General features: G+C 46.3%; 1 protein-coding gene across 1 annotated transcript in view; it reads right to left on the bottom strand.

The window, feature by feature from the left end:
- SLC1A2 (solute carrier family 1 member 2) overlaps positions 1 to 23964 on the bottom strand; it is a 405944-nt gene that overhangs the window by 49038 nt on the left and 332942 nt on the right. The gene's annotated exons all lie outside the window — the stretch shown is intronic.

Below are 23964 nucleotides of genomic sequence, written 5' to 3'. Positions count from 1 at the left end.
TTCATGGCAAATGGTGACTTGCACTTTGCAGATGAGGCATGAACTGACATTGAATACAGTACTAGGACATTTAAGGGAGCACTTGGCATGTAATTATATAATTGTAGAAGTGAGTCTGAACATTACCAATGGCATTGCCATGCACATGAGACATTAACTACCATCAGATGGCACTAGTGCGTCATTTAAGGCATTCAAGCCTGCACCTGTCTCATGTCCCCTCTTCTTAGCTCCCTTACCTGAACTTTTGTATACTGTTCTTGACATTTTGTTCTCGACGGTTGTTGGCTTACATTGCATTGCCTGCATTCCTGCTGTGTTCATCCGTCACTTCTAGCTTCCTTTGGTGATTGCTCTGTTCCTTCACTTCTAGGTTCCTTGTAGTTCTTCTTTCTCCAGGGTTGTTTGCTTACATTGTACTTACCACCTGCATTCATGCGGTGTTCATCCTTCACTTCTATGTTCCTTTGGTGATTGCTCTGTTCCTTTTCATTGATTGTTTGTATAGCGCCTATACACAGTGTGGTTCAAAGCGCTTCAAGGAGGGGAGGGAACATGGGAAAAAATACAACGTACAGCCTTTCACTCCTTGAAAACAGTTAGAATGTGAAAAGAACAGAAGATCAACTATCATACTCAGCCTGACAACATTGCAAATAGTGCAAGTGCTAAGATGGATGGGGAGGGAGAAGGAAACAGACACGCGGCTACATTACTATGCCTGACAGCAATTGAGGTAGTGCCCTCCTCCTGATTTAGAAAGTAAATCAGGAGGAGGGTGGGGAGGGGGGATTTGAAAGGAGGAGTAGGAGAGGAACAACACGAGCGACAACTTTACTACGTCTGACGACAATTCAGGTAGTGCTGGAGGGGTGGGGGTAGGAGGGGGAAACAGAAGGGAGGGGAGAACAAACAAGCTGCAACAGATAGGTCAGGTGGACATAACTGAATAGTAAGAGCAAAAAAAACAGTGAATGGGAGGAGGGGTGGGCAGGAGAGTGAGACAGACAAGCGGCTACATTACTATGCCTGACAGCAATGGAGGTAGTGCCGGAAAGTAAACAGGAGGAGGGGAGGGAGGGGGCATTGGAAAGAGGGAGAAGGAGGAGAACAGAACAAGCAACTATTTTACTAGGTCTGCCGACGATTTAGATAGTGCTGGGGGGGAAAGGTGGAGGAAAAACGGGGAGCGGAAGAAAGAACAAGTGGCTTTCTAAAAAGGACAGAGATGCCATATTTAGAAAAACATAAGTGCTAAGGGGGAAGGGAGCAAAGGAGGGGGGAAAGAGGTAGAACAGGGGGGAGGTCAAAGGAAAATAAAAAGGGGAGGGCAGATACACGTAGAAGGAATCTCCACAAGGGTAGACAAAAGGGGAGGGGGAAAACCAGAGAAAACACAGGACAGGAGAGGAGAGAGAGGGTATAAGGGGAGAGAAAAGGAAGAGCGAAGGACAACGGAGGCGGAGGGGGGAGGCAAGACAGCCACAAGCGTCAATGGAGGAGGCGGTGGGGGGACACCTATAAACAATGAAGGTCATGGGGAGGGCGACAACTAAAAACATAGCGGACATGGGGAGGGGCGTGGGGGAACAACTAAAAACAACACGGGTCATGGGGAGGGGTGGGGGAACAATTAAAAACAACGCGGGTCATGGGGAGGGGTGGGGGAACTAAAAAAACACAGGTCATGGGGAGGTGTGGGGGGAACAACTAAAAACATGGGTCATGTGGAGTGCTGGGGGGACTACTAAAAATAACACGGGACATGGGGATGGGTGGGCAGAACTAAAAACAATGCGGGTCATGGGGAGGGGGGACAAGTAAAAACATTGCGGGTCATGGGGAGGGGGACAAGTAAAAACATTGTGGGTCATGGGGAGGGGGACAAGTAAAAACATTGCAGGTCATGGGGCAGGGTGGGGGGACAAGTAAAAACATTGAGGGTCATGGGGAGAGGTGGGGAACAACTAAAAACAATGTGGGTCATGTGGAGGGGAGGGGGGACTATTAAAAACAATGCAAGTCATGGGGATGGGTGGGTGGAACTAAAAACAACGCGGATCATGGGGAGGGGTAACAAGTAAAAACATAACGGGTCATGGGGAGGGGGACAAGTAAAAACATTGTGGGTCCTGGGGAGGAGGGACAAGTAAAAACATCATCGCGGGTCATGGGAGGGGTGGGGGGACAAGTAAACACTTTGCGGGTCATGGGGAGGAGTAAGGGGACAAGTAAAAACATTGCTGGTCATGGGGAGGGGTGGGGGGCACACATGGAACATCGCAAGTCATGGGGAGGGGTTGGGGTCACACATGGAACATCGCTGGTCATGGGGAGGGGTTGGGGGCACACATGGAACATTCCAGGTCATGGGGAGGGGTGGGAGGACAAGTAAAAACATCACGGGTCATGGGGAGGGATGGGGGGACAAGTAAAAACATTGTGGGTCATGGGAGGGGTGGGTGGGCAAGTAAAAACATTGCGGGTCATGGGGAGGGGTGGGGGGACAAGTAAAACATCACAGGTCATGGGGAGGGGTAGGGGGAACAACTAAAACAGTGTGGGTCATGTGGAGGGGTGGGGGGCACAAGAAAAATCACAAGGTCATGGGCAGGAGTGGGGGGCACACAGGAAAAATCATGAGGTCATGAGGAGGGGTAGGGGCACACAGGGAAAATCACGAGGTCATGGGGAGGGGTGGGCGCACACAGGAAAAATTACTTTCTGATTGCTCTGTTCTTTGTCATTTTTGTTTCTCCAGGGTTGTTTGCTTACATTGTACCGCCTGCATTCCTGCTCTGTGCATTCCTTACTTCTAGGTTCCCTTGGCGACTGTTCTGTTCCTTGTCATTTTTGTTTCCCCAGGATTGCTTGCTTACATTGTACTGCCTGCATTCCTGTGTGTTCATTCCTTACTTTGAGGTTCCCTTGGTGATTGACTTTGTCTATGCATTGCATCTGATTTTCTGTCTGTGTTCCTTGTCTGCCCCCCCTCCTTCTGTGTCCACCTCCTAGTGTTTCCCTCCCCTTCCTGCCTGCTTCTCAGCACTACCCCCCTCCCTGGGCTCCCCTGTCCGCCTCTCTTCTACCCCCTTCTCTTCTTCACCCCTCTTCCTCTCTGCACCCTCTATGGTGCTCTCTTTCTCACCTATCTTCTCCAACTGATTATCTATCGACTATCCTATCCCTCTCACTACGTCTGGCAGGAATAAGCTCAAAAGGGACATCCTGGTCTCCAACCCAGACCTCCTTATGGCTGATACCTACACCAGTGCTTTCTCCAGACAGAACCCTACCAACATCCTCTTTGTCTTTCCCTCTCCAGACCTATGGACCCCCATATGGTATCTGTTCTCTCTCCTTTTTCTTCTTCGCCCATTAATGGTGGCAACCTGTGGGGGGCCTTGCTGGCCTTTTTCTACTCCTCCAAGATCATCCTTAATGTTTACCTAAATGGCACTGTCTTGGTTCAAGGCCCTCAGGCCAACCTCCTCCTTTTTGAAAGACACTTCCCACCCCTTCAACTTCCTTTCTTCTCCTGCTGTTCCTTCCTTTCTCTCTTTGGCTCCTCTGCTATCTCCATCCTCTGCCAACTCTATGGCAGCCTTTGCTGCTTTTCCAGCCAACCTACCCCTGCCACCCCTCTGGCACCCACCTCCTCCTCCCTTGCTACCTTGCCTTCCCCTCCTTCCTCCTCTAGCCATCCTCGGGCACCTGCAACACTTCCGCAGTGCGTACCTCTGACCTGTATCCCTCCAAGGAAGTCCTTCAAAGGGGGCAACCTGCTCCACATTGCTACTCTCAACTCGAGTTCAGCTGTCAAACACTCCACTGACATCGGCCATCTCCTGGAAGAACTCGATTTGGATCTACTCAGTTTGACCGAGACTTGATTCATGGCCAGCTCGGTCCCAAGCTTTGACACTTTCCTTCCTGATGGCTACAAGATCCTCTCCAAACCCGGAACTAACCATCCCAGCGGGGATGTAGCCTTGATCTTCCCATAGTGGATACCTGCTTGTATCATTCCTATTCAGGACTATTCCTCTTTTGAATGCCTGATCTGCAGGCTCTCTATCTCTCCTGGCCCTCCTCTCACTGTGGCCATTATCTACAGGCCACCTGGCCAGGTGGCCCCCTTCCCCTCTGAGAGGGTGAACCTCTCCTCCTCTCCTTGCCTCTACCTCTCAATTTCTCCTCTGAGACCTTAACATCCACCTGGATGCTACCTGCCCTTCTTCAGTACTCTTTTTCCACCTCTGTGTCTTCCCTCTGGCCTGACTCACTCTGCAGGGCATACCCTGGATGTTCTGATCTCCTCAGACTTCCCCCTCTCCAAATCTCTCACCACTCCTCTCTCCTGGAGTGATCACTTTCTCCTTTCCTCCCACCTCTCGCTCTCTACCCCTCAAGCCAAGCTGACTCCAACCTGCCACCTACCTTTTCGGTCATCCGACCCATGAAGCTGCTACCTTCTCTCCTCCTTCTGTACCTTTTGCTGACTCACACTTTCTAACCTTCATCTTTCTATCGCTAACACTCTTGATGTATTTACCCCTGTAATGAGGATGTGCTTGAAGCCCAAATCCAAGTGCAACTCTTCATACGACTCCGACCTCGTCGCCCTCAAATGCAAGTGCAGGGTGGTTGTGAGGAAATGGAGGGCTTCAGGTGCACCCTCTGACAAACTGGCCTGCTCCAAAGGCAATACAGACTCTCTGTCCTTGCCAAGTAGAGAGCTCACATCCAAGCCCGCTTCTCTGTGGCATCTTACAACTCAGTCGAACTCTTCAAAATCTGCAAGGAGCTGGCCAATCCTGCTGCAGTCTCTACCTCTCCTGTTCCCTCCCAGGCCCTCTATACGGCATTGGCATCTGATTTCATCACTAAACCTCAGGATATCCTGTCAACCCTCTCTTCCCCCTCCTCCTCTTCCACTTCTGGCCCACCTGTGGATGTCTCCCATCCCCCTTCTCTTCCATTCCCTTGTTTTCCCCTGACGATGATTCCAGACAAGTTCGATCTATGAAAGTCTTGTCAAAACAGGTTCTCCCCTGTTGATCCAGCACCATCAAGGACTACATCAACACCCTTTCTCCAGCCTTGGCTGATTTCTGCAATCACTCCATTGCCACTGGAACCTTCCCTTCCCCCTTAAGCACTCCCTTGTGCACTCCCTGCTAAAGAAGCCCTCTGTCGATCCTTCCTCTCCAGCTAACTATCACCCGATCTCCATCACCCTTTCTGGGCATACTCTTGGAAAAGCTGCCCATCTCCCAGCTTAATCTGCACACTGAATCCGTTGGTTGTCTCCACGACCACCATTCAGGCTTCAGAGATGCCAAAAGTACGGAAACTGCTCTCCTGAACACCTGTGAAGATCTGCTCTTTAACCTTCCTTCTGTCCTCATTCTCCTCTTTCTTCTGCCTTTAATATGGTCAACCATGCCATCCTAGGCCAATCTCCTCCGTGATAACCTGGGTATCACTGATCAGGCCCTGGCCTGGCTGACCTCCTTTCTCACTGACCGACCCTCCCAGGTCCAACTGGGGTCCTTCCTCTCCTCTAACTCTCTCTCCACTGGTGGTGCTCCCCAAGGGTCTAACCTCTCTCCCTGGCCTTTCAACCAATACCTGGCACCTCTTGCCCACCACATCGCTTCCTTCTGCTCCAACTTTCAGTGTTATACGGATGACACCCAGCTTTCATTCAGGCTCCCCTCAGCCACCTCTTCTCCTTCTCTCATTCCAGATTGTCTGACCACAATTCAGGAATCGTTTGCCACCAATGATCTCTGCCTTAATGCCAGTAAGATTGAGATCCTCCTCATCAGGACACCAGCTCCCTCCTTTCCTCTCTCTCTCTCTGGCCACCAATTCTGGGCCCTCTTCCTGTTCCTACCTTCAAGGGTAAGAAACTTGGGGTCATCTTCAACTCCACCCTCTCCTTTTCTCCTCACATCTCTGACCTCTAAGAAGTCAAATTATCAACAGCACCTCCTCAGAGGTATTCTTCCTTTCCTCACTTTCCCCCAGAAACTCACTGTCTCCAGAGGTATGGTGCTCTCTAAGCTGGACTACTGCAACAACCTCTTTCTAAATCTTCCTGCCTCCACTGTATGACCTTGAAAACTTATCCAGAAGAGGACTGCAAGGCTTGTCCTTGGCCTCAAGCACAGGATTGTATCTGTGCAGCTCTGAAATTTCTTCACTGGCTCCCAGTGGTGGCAAGGATCAAGTTCAAAAACCTCTGCATCACTAACAAGGCTTTCTGGGGGGTGGGACCTCACTACCTCCAACTCTCTCATCCTAAACATCTCCTCTCTCGACCTCTCTGCTCATCCACTTCCAACTCTCTGAAGGTCAGTCACTTTTCCAAGCAGAGAGTTGGGGGCAGATCTATTTTGGACTGGGTCCTCCCTCCCCTCACACTTCCATGCACTTGCATGATCTGAATGACACAGGGCCTAGTAAGATCATTGTTTTGTACTCCCTATGTTTCTCCTTCCTTGTCTTGTCACACGTAGAAACAATTTTGTACAGGCGCGTTCTAAATGCCATACAATATCATATCATATCATGACTAAAGAAACTGTACCTGTGATCCTGCACATTGCATGTATACATGTCAATAGCTCCTTTGTGTAGCACATAGTTGTCCTTTGTATGACCTTACAGCATAGTTTCTTTCTTTGAGAGTGCAGTCCCTTCACATGCTGGGTCCGACAGACCACAGTCTGGTAAATAGTTCTTGTGATGCGTCCTGTCTATATGTGGGTGACTATCAGGTGGAAGGTGAAGGTGTAGGGGCTCTCTGAACTGGTGCTGCAAGTATGAAGCTGCAACTGGATGGCTCTGAGAAATGAGTAGTGTGCGCAGTGACTGGTAGAGTGTGTGCCAGGATGCTGGTATTGGTATACTTGTCTAACAGATTCCAACTTGAGTGCAGCTGTGAAGGTTGGAATTACTTACATTTAGGTGAATCTTCGGATGGTGGTTGGGAGGGGTGATGCCAGAGATGTGCTTCATACATGATATAGCATACCAGTACTATGCATCGGAAGCATGCTGGCTGGCCTTACATTGAATAGAATTACTGGTGCATTTGAGGCTGCTCTTGACATATGATGGCAGGAATCAGCCATGTGAGGCTGCATTTTACATGTCGATCCATATGATGCCTTAACTGGCATTGAATACCCTAAGTGGGGTATTTGAGGTTGCAGTTGGTATATTATAAAAGGAACTAGACAAATTATGCTGTACTTTACACATGTTGACTAGTCAAGGCGTGTATGCTATGTCAAGCATAGGATGGAAATATCTTCATATAGGAGTCTGCACTTGGCATAGTATGGCAGCACCTAGGACTGTGGGACTATGCTTAGAGTTTAAAGACTATGGTAGAGTGTGGGGCTATAATTGGCATAACATAGAAATTTGACTCCTGCATGACATTTTCATGCAAGCAAGCATAAAACAAAGGGATTGCCGTGGAGTTAGTCAGCATTTATCAGCTGCTAAAAGCAGGCAGATTCCTTAGTCATCGAAAATTCTGACTACAAAGCGTTATTTTCAGGCATCATTTACATCTTCAAAAAATCGTGTAAGTGCCAAAATCAGCCTGGGGCAGAGGAGTCGGTAGAGCAGGCGTTGGGAGGGCCATAGTACTGGGTCTTTCGGTTGTAGCCCCGGATAGAACCTCAGGGGCTACAACCAAAAGTTTGGCTAGTCCTGAGTCCCAACAGTCCCGACATGAGCATAGCGCTGGATCTTTTCCAGCTGTTGGGGTTATTGTCAGCAATGAATTCCCGGGAGCTGTTGAGTGTTGCCATTCCTGAAAGCTCTGGCGCCAGCTGCAGCAGTTGGGAGGCTATGCTCTAATTCTGGCGAATTCCAAATGTAAAAGAAAACATTAGCTGTATGCAGTCTTTTACTTTTGCACAAAACGGAGTGCAAAGTTAAGGGTAAAGGCGATTCCCCCTGTTTTTACTCCAAACTCTCTGTTTCGAGATCTCTCACTGTGGTCTCCTGCCTTCCGCCGAGAAGTCACACATAGCTCCTCTATCCCTAACTCACACTAGACGCAAAATAATATGACCCCCCCTAAAGTCTGGGCAAATACAGGCCCGTTTTTACCTGCAGTTCCTGGCTTAGTCATTACGCTCACAGCCGCACCGTGCACCCTAATGCAGTACTGTGAAACTGTGCCATTACTATGAGGATCTCGGGCTGATAGCGCACTAACACCATAACGTTTCTAAATGCTGTCCTCACTAGTGTTACCCCCACGGAACTCTAAGATGTTCAAAAAGCTCTCCTCGGAAGGGTGAGAGGCTATATGAGTAAGACTCACGTTCAAGCAGGTGACCCCAAATTGCAGGGTTTACAATAACATTAGTGAGGACTTCATAGACAAAATGGCTGCCCAGCAAAACAGCTTATTGAAAAATGGTGAAATACAATACGACGACAGGACGATTATTTACTGTTCCAAACACCAGGGATAGAAGATTTAGGGTAACTACATAGCACCCTCCCACTTTTAGTAGGAATGAACAACGCACAATTGCACACCGCAGTTGTAGAATGTTTAAATGGCCTTATTAATGAACCATACGCGGTTTCTCAGTAAACATTTTTGTGATAACCTATTTTGATGCAAGCTAATTTGCATGAGCTAGTATTCCTAAAGGTATTCTGTGTAGGCTATTTTGGTGCGTGACAGATTGCAGACAGGTGACCCCAGCAAAGGCATTCATTCACTAACCCGGCTGTCTTACAGAAAGACATTTGGGGCCTAGTTAGTAAGGGTCCTATGCAGTACTTTAAGTGGGCTGGGGCCTGCCAGGGCCACCCGTTCCCCCCACAACATTGGCGGGAGATGCGCCCGCAATTAGGTCAGGCAAGCTGACTGAGTGCCAGCCAGCCACAGCATCACTGTAGCTGGCTGGCCCTTCCGTCAGTCACTGTAACTTCCTATGGAGACCTCTCGCGCGACGGGTCGCCAGAGGAAGTTACTGTGCCTTGGTTGCACAATTCAAGTCATCTTTTATAAAGCTTTGCCGATGGACAAAGACCCCTCTGGCTTTGTCTGTCGGGAAAGCTTTATAAAAGATGGATTGAATTGTGCACTTTTCAAGCCATCTTTTATAAACATAGAATTGTTTAACAAAGATGGCTTGGAAAGTACACAAACCATAAGGTACGCACACAAATATATAGATGTTATAAATTTGTGTGCGTACCTTACTATGGTTTATGTACTTTTCAAGCCATCTTGAAGTCCACAAACCATTGTAAGGCACACAAACAAATATATAAATGTAAGCATGTATACATTTATGTGCGCACCTTACTATGGTTTGTGTAGTATGCAAGCCATATTATTATAAAAGATGGCTTGCATACTAAACAAACCATAGTAAGGTACGCATACACATATATAAAATGTGTACGTACCTTACTATGGTTTGTGTACGTTTTTAAGCCCACGCTCAACCCACACGCCATGCCCCAAATGAGGGCCCCCCCTCGATTTCTTACCCCACTTAAAGCCCTGGTTCTATGCGATATTTCTGCATTTTAAAGGGCGAACACGAAAAAGACTGATTCTTTTTCTGTCGATTTTCTGTGTCCTTTAAAATGCCGAATATAACACTCTTAAACCCACCTCGACTCTGGAAAGGTGATCCCAACCCTGTCCCCCTCCTGCTGGATTTTTAGTAAATTGGAGGGTTCACCCCCCGAACTCCACTTTCATCTCCCACCACCACCCCCCTTCCCAGCCCAACACATTCCACCTCCTCCCCTACACAGTCTTGCAAGCATATTTCCCCCATCCCCTCCCCGCCAGAAACATTCCCCTCCTCTGCCGCACAGACACACACTCAATCACTCACAAACCCACACAATTCCCACTAACTCACCCCCCCTCCCTTTTTCAGTGCCGCCAGAGCGCCAGGGGACCACTCCAGTGGTGATAGTGTGCGGTACAAATATCCTTTAACATTAACATAACATCAACACATGCATACTTACAATATACTTATCTCGCTCTGCGGGTTGTCTCGCCTGCCTACGCCTGTCCGCCCCTGCGCTCACTCGTGAGCTGGGAGTGGTGTTTCTTAATGTTTTTTTTCTTTTTTTAAAAAAAAAATTTCAATTCCCTCCACACCTTGTATAGCCCTGACAATGCTTAAGTGTGTGCTTTGGGGGGGAATGGTGGGTGTGCTTCAATCCACCGGGATCATGTCACAATTACTCCAGGTTATATGCTTAGCAGAAGCAGGTTTTTAAAAGTGCCTGTTTTTAACGCTCTGTTTCTACTCTGTTTTCTTCCATTGTATTTGATATTCTTGGGCGACACTTCCACTAATACGGACACGTGTGACTAAGGGTACGTGTGACCTATTTTCGAAGTAACCTTCCCTTTGTCACATTTACCAATATGTTTGACGGTGTTAGACTGTCCGTTGAGGGAGCTGTGATCCGAGGAGAACGGTGGCGGGGCCCGTTGAGCCCAGAGATGACTGTTTAGAAGGTTCTAGTTCAATGATAAAGCCTGTATAGACAATAGGCTCCATTGATGCTCATTGACCTGCTAGAGCGATGAAGGTCACCGCCGCTTCCTTTTGGAGGTATGGCTGGAATCCACGTGCAGTTATGAAAATATTCCATCACAGTGTTCATTGTTCCATCAGAACAGTCATTCACAGAGACATTGCATGTGATATCTCAGGAGCTGCTGAGAGGCACAAGTGTGCACTTAAGACTAATTAAAAACGGAATGAACCGCGGCCAGAATTGTCTGAGGATTGCTTGGCAAAGCGGAAGTCTGGGATTCCATGGATGGTGCGGTGACAGATAGGAAAGAGGGTAATAGGAGAGTTCCTGGTGCCACCGCAAGAGACTATGAGGGATGGCTCTGCATATTGAAACCCGCCACATTGCCATGTTGAGGAATGACTTATCAATCCAATTGATCTAGCCCCTAATGTCATATATAGCTAGCTTCAAAGCACTTGCAAATGGAAGATGAAAGGGCAAGGCAGAGAGCGCGAGAGAGGGAGAGAGAGAGAGATGGCAGCTTAACAGTGCTACAGCTGAAGCATGGAATCAACTATAAAATACTTTCAGTATATAAAGCACTTACAATAATAACACAACAGCGAGATACAAAGCAAAGGCACAAAGGAATGCACGTACATATATCCATGTGTATCTGAAATTGATAGACGTACTTCAAGGGGAACTGGTTTGCGAGAGATCATGAACTTTGCACTAAGCAACAGTGAAACCGTTCTCCAGTAGGGACTTTTCTTCAAGCCATAATGCTGTGTTCTGAGGGACATTACCAGGTGATAGCGGCCCTGAGCCCAAGTTACTTTAACAAGGGCCAAGGGACGTTACTAGTAGGTAAACGCCGAGTAAGGGGACATTTATGACGCTAGCAGCCCATGGCAAACCCCTAGGTTGATAGGGGCAAGTTTAAAGTTAAAAAAAAACAAAAGCCTTCTAAGCATACGGGGAGTCACAAAGAATATACATATGGCCACCATTAACATCGACACGGAACATGGGGATACCCTCTTCCATTTCCATGGCGAGCTTTGAGGGCAGAGGCATGGACTATGAGTGGCGGCTAGTCATGACGAGGGCACGGCAGTGGAGCGGCGGCTCCCAAAGATAACAAGGAGGGAATGGCGTAGCACAAGCTCAGAGAAGTAGAGGAGAGACATCAGGGAATCCAGGGCTAGACCAAACAGCCAAAAGCGCATTGGGCGGGGCCATTTGGCAGCTTGAAAGCCAGGCTTTCATTGGAGTATTGCGCCCATGTTCACAGAAGCAGACGGTCGGTTGGCAATGCCTGGGGGCTTAAATACATTACCTTTATAAATACAACCCAGCAAAGCACATCCTCTTTGCTAGATCTCTAGGCCTTCTCTAGTTCTGTTTATGTTACCACCTAACTTGCAAAAGGCCTGCCACAGTTCAGTAGCGACTCCTAGGACTATCAGAAAATCCCCGAATTGCAGTGTGGTCCAAAGGCACAGCACGTGGTCATATTGCTTGAGCAGTTGTAGACATACAGATACATTCAAATCAGCTGATATGGAATCATCAAAGAATTAACCCTTAAGTGCCAGGCTATTAGGCAAGTCTATGCAAAAAAAGGACGAGCATATTCATCCTTAGCACAATCTAGCAGCAGGAGCTTAATCCAAACTCCAGAAACGTTGCAGTGTCTGGTCATGTTCATGTCCAAGAAAAGTGGAGACCTGAGCAGATCTAAGACAAACGTAAGAAGTCTGCAACAGGCACTCGGTCTTCTCACTTGCCACAGACAGCCAGGGATCTTCTTGACTTCTGAGTTCCCGATATCTCATGGCTGTAAGTTTTCTGAATAGGAATGGTTTTCTGGCTTTGACACTTAGGGGTAGGGTTTGGGGTGCAATATGTAGGACAAGAGCAGAGGGGTTGTCTGACATAATGGTTGTGCTCCATGAACAGAATTGTATGGTAAAACAGATGTGTGCTGGGACTAAACTGTAGGATTGACTGGTGACAGCAATTCATTGGAGGGATTGTTGGTTGCCAAATTAGTGTAAACCAGTAAGCCATGAAGAGCTATAGTGACACCCTACTGATCCTAGATACCAGATATTGCGACCTGGTTGCTGCAGATAAGACCGGCCGAAGAAGACATGCAATGCAATGTAGAACCTTCTTTTATAGAAGGTTACCTGGCAATAACAGCCAGTGTAGTTGGACCTTTAATAGGTGGCGTCAATGCAATGTATACACAAACTTCACCAAAGCGAGTAGCCCTCATAATGTTTCCTATGACCCCTCACCACTCATTCTAAGGAGAGATGACATCCGAAACATATGGAAGGTCCCACAATGAGTAGCAATGAGCTATATGAACATTCTATTTTTTTGGGGGGGGCGTAACCATGGGGGAAGGTGTGTATGTGTGTGTAGTAGTAGTAGTCGTAGGCAAACTAAAGATGCCAAAGCCAATAGAAGGAGCCCCAACGTTGCAAACTACGACCAGAATTATATCTTTTGATATTTTGTGTGACAATATTGATAATTGGACAAAACAGGATATTATGTATAGATTCCTCATTACCTATTCAGTTTACAAAAGCTCGACATGCATTGTCTTTTTTTTTAAATAATGTTTATTAATTTCCAAAATAAAACACACAAACAACCATACCACACCAATATCGTGTACCATATCAGCTGGTTTAACACAATGCGAGCATCAGTCTAGAGTGAGAACTAGTGCTTATAGCACAAGTCTCCTTACAATATACTGTCTCAGATCTTACTAGTAATATCGGGATGATGACTGCCAAATTGTCAAGCGATTGTGCATCAAAGTCTTGTGACAGGGTGTAGTACCCTGGTGGGAAGGTGGGGAGTGCTGTTGCGACTCGCTATTGCCAAATGATTGCTTGGAAAAAAAGGGTTCGTTGGTCCTTCCTAAGCAGGTGATTCCTTGTCATTTAGAAATGACACTATCTACAGCAAACGCTCACATATGCAGCACTCAGCCGCCCTGAAAGCCCTATTAACCGGCACCTCTCAGTGCAATAAGTAGAGCAATTCCAGAAGATCAGGTTCTGGATATCATCTGGAAAAAAGTCTTTATAAAACAGCGTTCCAGATCGTTCATTGCTCTATTTTCCAGTGATATCCCACCCAGTGTGACACTTAAAACATTGTTGTTTCTTCGTTTTACAAACAAGATCAACATCATATTGTCGGAATAGAAACAATATTATGCCTCCTATTGTAATAATTTATGTGTATTGGCCTACGCCAAGTTGTCTAAACATCATGTGCGAACAAACTCCACGGCAAGGTCTTGACCTTAGAAAAACTAATGTAAGTCGCCATCTTGGATTAAGCCGCCATTTTGGGTTCTCTTGTTATGCAGAAGTCACCCTGAACATCAAAATGGAGGCCAAATGACATTCTGAGTAAGATTCTGGCCGTTGTGACCTCCGTACAACTGAATAATTAATATGCCTGCAGGCCACTTGTCGGGGTCGCGAACTGAGACCTTGTCCTACCGTTGACCTATATGTAAATGTACAACTATATCAGTGAAACTAATCAAAATGCATATATTAAAGGATTGACCTGGCAAGGAACCCAAAGACCTGTTTCGTAGAATGGTTAACCCGCAAGAGGGTTGGCCAAAGGCTGGACAAATTGTATAAAAAGCCTGGGTATTCCAATGTGCGGTCTCTCACTAACACATCGAACCCTCGTTGAAGTTCGTTATGTTATTCTGAGAGCCGAATAGCTATCCTTTTTCTCAATTGACTTGGTAACTGTTGTAGCTTTTAAATAAAGCACTTGTATGTTTCTTTGTAACCTGTGTTGGTGTGTTTCTTTTTGGGCTTCCCGGCCTCATATTATTTCTCTGTTTTCACAGTTGGTGCCCGAATAGGGACCCTCAAGATTGATGCCGGGTCATTGAAGGATTGACGAAGACTATCGAACCGGGATCGGACGGTGTGATACTGCGGGCCCGACCGAACGAGACGCGATACCTCGGCAGCGCTGCACGATCCGATCCTTGGACGATAGTCGTGTGGTCTGACACGGCATCTTGACAAGGGTCCATTTTTGAGGCGGACAGATTTGTGGAAACCACCAAACACAAGGTAAAATTCGTTAGGTAAGTTCTTTGGTAAACTGTACGGTCCTCCTTAGGTTTGGTCAGGTGTAGTTGTGACCCGACTCTTAATTTAACCCTGACAATTTGAATTTGGCGTATTGTATCTGCAGACACAATTATTGACCAGGTAACACCATTTTTTTGTGAAATGCCTGGGAAATTGTCTAGCTGCTTTAGGGCTTTGTTCCCCAGCGATCAACAATCTTTGGAATTTAGCCGCCCGGCACCACAGGAGGGGTCGCCGGTGTGTACTAAGTACTGTAAGCATGGCATTGCAAGTATAGTATTTAATGATATTTGGCACAGACAAACCAGACATGCCTCCGAATTTCAGTGGCCAATCAATGGTATTTTCGAGATCCCCCGTATTGAATATCTAGAATCGGTCTTGCTAACAAAGAAGGCCAGACCTGCAGCATTTGATGTTTTGCAGAATTGGAAAAAAGAAGCGTTGCAGCAACTTAAAAGTAGGGATAAACATGCACGCTGTCATAAAACAAATGCTGAAAAGGCGTTGTTATATGATAAGGAAAAACATTCAGAGTCAGTCAAAAATATGGATAGGGCTTTCTCACTCGGTATCCAGAAAATCTATCCCTCTAAAGATTTCCATGTTTCCGAAGAATTTATTGATAAATTGTTAAACGAATGCAGGCCTGGTGCCTCTGCGCCACCTCCGTATGATCCTCTCCCTGGCGCTCTGCCCATTCCTGCTGTCATTCCTGCTGTTATTCCTGTTCCCCCTGCACAACCTATTGTTCCTATTCCTCTAATTGTTGTTCCTCCACCTATCTTACTACCCCTTCCTCTTGCGCCGATAGTCGCACCTCCATTGAATTTGCCCGCACCTCCGCTCCCGAGTGGTTCTGTACTGACTGAAGTTGATCAGGGTGCGGGGTTAAAGATTGTTACTCGAAATACTGTCTCTGCAGAAAAGAAGCGGGAATTAATTGCATGGGCTAAGCATTGTATGGAGAGAGGTGATCAAGCTGATGTTTTTTCCACATTATCAAATACGGGCAATTTTACCGAGAAAAATGTTTTTATTGAAGGTTTGGGGACTCATTTATGTGTAATGTGGGGTAGATTACATAATACAGATCTCCCACAAGGGTTGAGGGATCTAAATACTTTAGCGCTTTCGAGGGACACAGAGGAGAAAGTACATGGTCATGTTGAGAGGTTGTTTGAGTATAGGAGGGACTTAGAAAGATTACGGGATGAGAATGATGAAGACGACAGTATGTATGTACAGAAACGGTTCCTTCCGTGTCGTAGATCGGCATCTGAGGAAGTACGAATCTGTACCAAAGATGGGATTCGATGGATCTCGGATTCATCAATACCGCCAGATGAAGTATATGACACGTATCGTCAGTATACAGTAGAAATGCAGAGGAAGGTGATTCAGGTAATGGTACAGTACCTGCAGGATGAATGTGTAAGGAAGAAGGTTAGTTGTCCTACAGAGTTATTGGGTATTTGTAAAGGGCTTTTTCACCCGACACTTCTTCGGCTGCCTTAGCGCTCGACCTGGCTCTGTTGCTCAGTAAGCGGTCGGAGTTACCTATATCTCAGTTGCCAATGAGAGAGGTTCCTCCGACATTTGTCCCAAAGGTTGGGATTCCCGCTAACGCTGGGACTGGTGCACCCGCTGTGGACATCCCTGCACATTATGTATCGCAATTTGTTCACGTCCCGTTTTCGCGACAGGAAGTGAACACTATTAGACAATCAATTCCCGATATTAGGAAAAACCCAACAGGATTCTACAAAGAGATAGAGTCTGTTTTGCAGTCCTCTGTGTTCACCTTAAGTGATATTGACTTGCTATTCCCTGTACTCCTGCCCGTAGATTTATGGAAGCAGGTTCGAACAATAGACAATGTGCCTGGGTTGGGAGATACGTGGGCTAACATAACTAGGCTTGATGGGGAAAGACCAGCTGGTGAGAAACCACCTCAGGTAATACTCACTTTGCCTGATAGAATTGTTGCAAAAATGAAAACCATAATTCCTGAAAAAAGAATTATTTGGGACAAGCTTACGGCCTGTGTTCAAGGAAAATCTGAAGGTGCCACTGAATTCTTTAATCAATTCGAACAGGCATTCTCTGACTTCAGTGGACAGGACTTGGGCACAGAGTCTGGGAAAAGGTTGTTTGTGGACAAATTTGTACGTGGATTGTTGCCTGACATCCAGTCACAGATTATGTCCTCTGAGAGCGCTTGACAGGCGAAATCCCAATCTGAAGTTTTGCACATGGCTCAGTATTATGAGAACCGTGTTAATAATGAAAAGGAGAGAATAGAGAAGAGGAAAGGAGATTTGAAGACTAAAGTTTGTTACAACAAATTGTTAGAAATCCCAGAGGAGGTAATTCACAGACCAGAGATCAGTATGTTCTAAAAGGGAATGTTCCCTTGGGTCCTGTGAATATTAATCAATGTGCCTATTGCCGCCAGGAAGGTCATTGGTGTGCACAGTGCCCCGTCCTTCGACAGAGGTCAAACAACACATTTGGGAGTATGGGTAGATGACCTAGAGGTCACCCCGGAGTGGGGGGGCCTTGATAGAGGTCAGTTCTCGCAAGATCCTCAGCAACCTTTTCCACGGGAAAATCAGACTTCGAGTGTGGACACGAGAAACATATTTGATCACCCTTCTGCTGCCTATCTTTCTGAAGAGCTTCCTTCCGACGACATTTTATTTCGTTAGGATTGCCCGAAGCAGGGTTCGGAACCTTGACCTATTTCCGTTAATCAGAAAGGTTCCTATGTTGAATTGTTAGTGGGGAATAGGAAACATCAGTTCTTGAAAGACACTGGGGCACAGAAGTGCTCCATTGATCATTCCCGGGTTCCAAACATTCCACTGTCAGGGCAAACTAATGTTTCAGTAGTGTTTTCTGGCATACCAGTTGCTTGTCCGGTTTCTTCGCCGGTGCCTGTTTCTTTGGGTCCCTTCATGGACCACTGTCCATTCCTCTTGACTTCAAACTGTGGAGAGAATTTGCTGGGGTTAAATCTGTTGAAGAAACTAAATGCAGTAATTCATTGTTCCTCTGACGGAGTGCGGCTGACGGTTTCACCACAGCAACTTCCCAGCTCTCAGTTTTTGACTCGACCATTGCCTTCTGAGCTTAGCGTTGTCCCGGAATGTTTGTGGGCGGTTGACGACAATGATGTTGGGGTACTACAGATTGAACCTGTTAAAATAGATTTGAAACATGGAGTTAAACTACCACGCATTCCGCAATATAAAATATCAGTTGAGGGCGAGCGTGCTTTGAAGTGCATTGTCTCCGATTTTGTGCATCGAGGAGTGATTGAAGAAATTACAGGTAGTTTATGTAACAGTCCGATTTTACCCGTGTACAAGAAAGGCGACAATGCAATCCCATTCCGTTTCATATTTGATCTACGTGCTATTAATAAAGTTGTCGCCCCACAATTTCCAATTGTGCCTGATGTGACAACGATACTAACGATGATCCCTGCTACAGCTACTCACTTTAGTGTTGTGGATCTGAAGAATGCTTTCTTCAGTATTCCTATACACAAGGATAGTAGATATTTGTTCGCGTTCACCTTGGGGGGACGTTCGTTCACATTTACTCGTGCACCTCAAGGTTACACTGAAAGCCCGAGCATTTATAGTAGGGCTTTGAAAGAGCAGCTTGACACCCTTGAATTGCCATCTACTTGTACGCTGCTTCAATATGTCGATGACTTGATTTTAGCTGCATATACTGAAAGTGCTTGTAAAGAAGGCACGGTATTGTTGCTTATTCATTTGGCTGAACATGGTCACAAAGCTTCGCTTAAGAAATTTCAATAATGTTGTCAGGAGGTCGCCTATTTAGGCTATCTCCTGTCAAAGGAGGGGAGAAGATTGACACCTGAAAGAATAAAACACATTTCTGGCATGTCTGTTCCAAATACACAGAAGGAAGTCAGAGCCTTAATAGGTATGGCTTCTTACTGTAGGCTGTGGATCCCGAACTTTTCACTAGTGATAAAACCGATGTTGGCCTTGACGAAGAAGGGCATTTCTTCGCCGCTGCCATGGAAGTCGGAACATCAACGATCATTTGAGCTTCTCAAAGCCGCGTTATGCTCTGCACCGGTTCTGGGTACTTCAAATTACAATAAGGCCTTTGTGTTGTTTGTGCATGAATGTGATGGATGTGCTTTGGCTGTGTTAACACAGGAACACGGAGGGAAGAATAGACCGTGCGGCTACTACTCTTCCGCCCTTGATCCTGCCGCATGCGCTTTGCCAAGATGCTTGCGAGCTGTCGCTGCTGCTGCCGCGTCTGTAAAACAGATTGAGGGAATGGTCCTAGGCCATGATTTAATCCTGATGGTACCTCACTCTGTAGATGTCCTATTGAATAAAACCCAAACACAGCACCTCACCTCTGCACGGCTGACAAGGTATGAATTAACTTTGTTTGCCCCTCACATTCAAATTAAGAGGTGTTGTGTTCTTAATTCGGCTGAACTTCTACCTTTCCCGCAAAACACTGTTTGCGGTGACGAAGAATCACATGACTGCCTGTATACTACTGAAAGGAAATGAAGGGCAGGATAGACCTTATATATACTCCTTTGGGCAATGCGGAAGGGGAGCTGTTTTGTGATGGCTCCTGCTTCAAACTCCCGGATGGTACATCTACAGCTGCCTATGCAGTTACTACATTGAGTACGGTTGTTGAAACTAAGAGAATTCCGCATAACTCCGCGCAGGCCGCAGAGATTATAGCATTGACCCGAGCTTGTGAACTCTCCGAAGGGCATACAGTACACATATATACTGATAGCCAGTACGCCTTGGGGTGGCTCACAACTTTGGGAGGCTCTGGTCGGAAAGAGGGTTCCTAACCTCACATGGGACCAAAATTCAGCATGGCCCCCTGATAGTGCAATTGCTCTCGGCACTCGCGCTCCCTAGTCAGTTAGCGATCATGAAATGTGCAGCGCATCGTAAGGTCATAGATGATGTGGGAAAAGGGAACGCTTTTGCTGACCAGATAGCCAGGCAAACAGCCACAGACCTTAGCGCAGACATGTATGCTCTAAGAGAAACAAAAGATGCCTATGTAATGGATGAGGGTATTGGGTCTGTGCGAGATATCCAAGCTGATGCCATGATAGAAGAATCTGAAAGGTGGGCCGAAGGGATGGGGAAACTAGATGACGATGGGTGCTGGGTGGATACATCTGAAGGGAAATGGTTGCTCCCTGATTCTTATGTGCTGGCGATGGTTACGATGGCACACGGTCCTACGCATGTGTGTGCTCAGCAGATCACGAAAATGTTAGAACAAGTCTGGGTAAATGATAAAATTTAGAAGATCGCACAGCGCTATGTTCAAAATTGTATGATTTGCTTACAGCACAATGTGGGGAAGGGAACAGTAACTCCAAGGGGTAGTTTTGGGCCTCCTTCTGTTCCCTTCGAGGTCATCCACTTTGATTTTATTGAGATGGAACGGTGTAACAATCTAAAATATGTCCTTGTGATCATTTGTGCTTTTAGTAAATGGGTTGAGGCTTCCCCGTTAAGGATGCTACTGCCATGACCACCGCAAAGACTATGGTAAAGGAATTTTTTCCATGATTTGGGCTGCCAAGAGTAATTTGGTCGGACAACGGTCCCCATTTTGTTGCAGCAGTAATTTTGCAGATATGCACAGCGTTACACATTGAAAAGCGATTTCACTCGGCTAGACATCTTCAAAGTGCTGGATTGGTAGAGAGACATAACGGTATCCTAAAGAATAAGCTTGCTAAAACATGCGCCGGCACCAAACTGAAATGGCCGGACGCCTTACCTATTGTATTGTTATCCATGCGTACCACACCTCAAACTAGGACTGGGCTCTCTCCATTTGAGGTAGTGATGGGGAGACCTGCTAATATTTGGGGTCTTTCGAAGCCTAAAACACTGAGGGAGGTTGAAAATGTATTGCTTGTAGACTACTGTAATCAGTTCACTAAAAATCTGTATTTCATTTATCATCAGGTTCAATCAGCTTTACCTGTACGGTTTACAGGCCCAGGACACAATATTCAGCCTGGAAGTTGGGTCCTGGTGAAGGCCTACGAAAGGTCTTCCTGTCTCGCGCCTCGCTGGCGGGGACCCTACCAGGTGCTGTTGGTCACCCAGACAGCAGGGCGGGTGGCTGGAAAGAAGCATTGGATACACGCGACGCATGTCAAGAAACTTCCTCATCCAACGCCACACATTACAGAAGAAGCAGAACCCCTCGCTGATGCTAAAATCTCAGATCCTGGAGTAGCAAATAGCGCTGTGAGTGTGTCGGAGAATCTCTCTGAGCCCGTGGAGCTTGGGGAACTGTCCATTTTGTCTCCACACTCTTTGGAAAGGTTACTTCCGGAAAACGTTGTTTTAAGTTCTGCGACTCCCGTCGCCTCTGATACGTTGCTTCCCTCAGGAAGTGATGTTACCTTATTTCCGGATCAAACAGTACCGGGAATCACCAGGTACGACCTTCGACGAAGAAAATAGAACTGCGGCATGGGTTTTGCCTGTACATCTGGAAAAGAAAAGAGTCATTGAGAGTTTTGTTCTTGCAAAAGAAAGTTTTGAAAAGAAAGGGATTCTGCTGGCTAGGGTTAGGGAAGGACTAAGAAGTCGCGCGACCGCAGTGTCGCCAGCAACGAACATTGGGGTCGTCGATTGAGAAACTACAATGCCTGCCACCTCCACCGCTGCTGCTCGCAGTGGACTTGTGAATAAGGGGGTGACCAACTCGGACAATTAACAATGTGCCTGGGCCCGAAAACGTATGGCTGTGTTGTGTTAATAGTAATTGGACTTTGTATAGTTACTGCCGTGGGACTATGGTACTTCGAAGAAATTTATCCTCTAGAACCTCTTCTGCCAATTGAAATTGTACCTACTGCTTTGACTCCCTCTGTACACCTTCATACTTTGTCACCTAGGGACTCCCAGCATAGACAAAAGTACCATAATAACACTTTAATGATAATAATGAATTCAACGCATGCCATTTTTAATAAGAGTAATTGCTGGATCTGCACCCATTTACCGCAACATGGGAACAAGGGGCTAGGATGGTATATTCAACGTTTACCTATAACGACTGCTTGCTATGCCTCTCTTAGAGCACTATTCTTTGGCCGTTGGAATGATAGCATCTGAGGGAACTTTGATGGAACTATTTTAAATGATTTTGAGAAACGTGAATTGACTCCCCTGGGATGCTCGCTTTTTGCAAATAGAAGTAAACCTAATGTTGCTTCTATTAGGCCATCTGATAAACTGTCTCTTCCTTTCCAAACTCTAATTTCCTTTAAAATGGCTCTGATAGGCAATAAGGAAGCTCTGCCTCCTTCCTACTCCAATAACCATAGCCCTGATTCAGTCCCCTTTTGTGTACAAAGAAATGGCACACGGTCAATGGGAGATTTTGAAGGTTGTGTGAACATTGTAAATTTGACCGGAGAGAACAGGCCACTGTATGTAGGGGGGCCTGTCTATTTTGTTTGCGGTAGTGCAGCATTTCCCTGGTTGCCCAAGGATTGGCAGGGAACCTGTTATTTAGGAATCCTGTTACCTGCGGTCTTCATAGCTAGTACATTGGAAGTTTCTAAGGCCTGCCCACGGCGGGACGAGAATGGAGATACCCCTGGGCAAATATTGGGAGATATAACAAAATCAGTTGTGCCATTTTGGGGACAGATAGCAAATTCTGAAAATATTAGGGGACTAGCAAGAGTACTGGAGAGAACCATCAACCGGACCACGGATATACTCTACAATATGACACTGGAACAGAAAGCAGTAAGATTGGTAGCACTCCAAAACCGGATGGCATTAGATGTCATCCTGGCAGAACGTGGTGGAGTATGTAAATTAGTGGGGTCCGCTTGCTGTGTTTTCGTACCAGATTCCTCACTGACAATTTTTAAAGCAATACAGAACTTGCACATCCTTAGTTCAGAAGTGCATGTTCCTGTGGGAGATTGGAGTATTAGTGCTTGGTTCTGGGATTCTCTACGATCCTGGGGTTGGAAGGTGCTTTCTGTTATACTGGTTATTTTGGGAATCCTGCTATTCCTTTGTTGCTGTATCCAATGTCTACCTAGTCTATGTGTAATGCTAGGGGGATGTTGCGCTCAGGCAGTGAGCACGATAGGGCACAAAATGTATGCCACAGATACAGCATCTAAAGAGTTTGTGTTACAAGAGGTTCTGATGAACGACCTAATGGCTATAGATATTACAGATAACGATTCAGGATGTATGAACGACAATGCATGGAGTTATTTACAAAGACATTAGAAATGATATTAGCACTTGGAATAGGCCAAAAGGAGGGTTTGTCGGAATAGAAACAATATTATGCCTCCTATAGTAATAATTGTATGTGTATTGGCCTACGCCAAGTTTTCTAAACATCATGTGCGAACAAACTCCATGGCAAGGTCTTGACCTTAGAAAAACTAATGTAAGTCGCCATCTTGGATTAAGCCGCCATTTTGGGTTCTCTTGTTATGCCGAAGTCACCCTGAACATCAAAATGGAGGCCAAATGACATTCTGAGTAAGATTCTGGCCGTTGTGACCTCCGTACAACTGAATAATTAATATGCCTGCAGGCCACTTGTCGGGGTGGCGAACTGAGACCTTGTCCTACCATTGACCTATATGTAAATGTATAACTATATCAGTGAAACTAATCGAAATGCATATATTAAAGGATTGACCTGGCAAGGAACCCAAAGACCTGTTTCGTAGAATGGTTAACCCGCAAGAGGGTTGGCCAAGGGCTGGACAAATTGTATAAAAAGCCCGGGTATTCCAATGTGCGGTCTCTCACTAACACATCGAACCCTCGTTGAAGTTCGTTATGTTATTCTGAGAGCCGAATAGCTATCCGTTTGTCAATTGACTTGGTAACTGTTGTAGCTTTTAAATAAAGCACTTGTATGTTTCTTTGTAACCTGTGTTGGTGTGTTTCTTTTTGGGCTTCCCGGCCTCATATTATTTCTCTGTTTTCACAATATGAACGCCGGGTTCTTGCCATCAACACGCTTGAATTAGCTGTTTCGGAGATGAAGCGTGTCGTTTCACACATAGGGCCTTATCACGAGTTGGGCGGTAACGCCGGCGCTATTAGCGTCGGCGCTAATAGCCCTATCGCCAACCCCCCCGGCGCTATTAGCGCCAGATCACGGGTTTGGCGGAAGGGTTGTTGCTCATTCC

The sequence above is a fragment of the Ambystoma mexicanum genome, chromosome 11, assembly GCF_040938575.1.
Source record: "Ambystoma mexicanum isolate Mex_15411 chromosome 11, UKY_AmexF1_1, whole genome shotgun sequence".
In the NCBI taxonomy this organism is placed as follows: domain Eukaryota; kingdom Metazoa; phylum Chordata; class Amphibia; order Caudata; family Ambystomatidae; genus Ambystoma; species Ambystoma mexicanum.
This window is presented reverse-complemented; position numbering and strand designations above follow the sequence as displayed.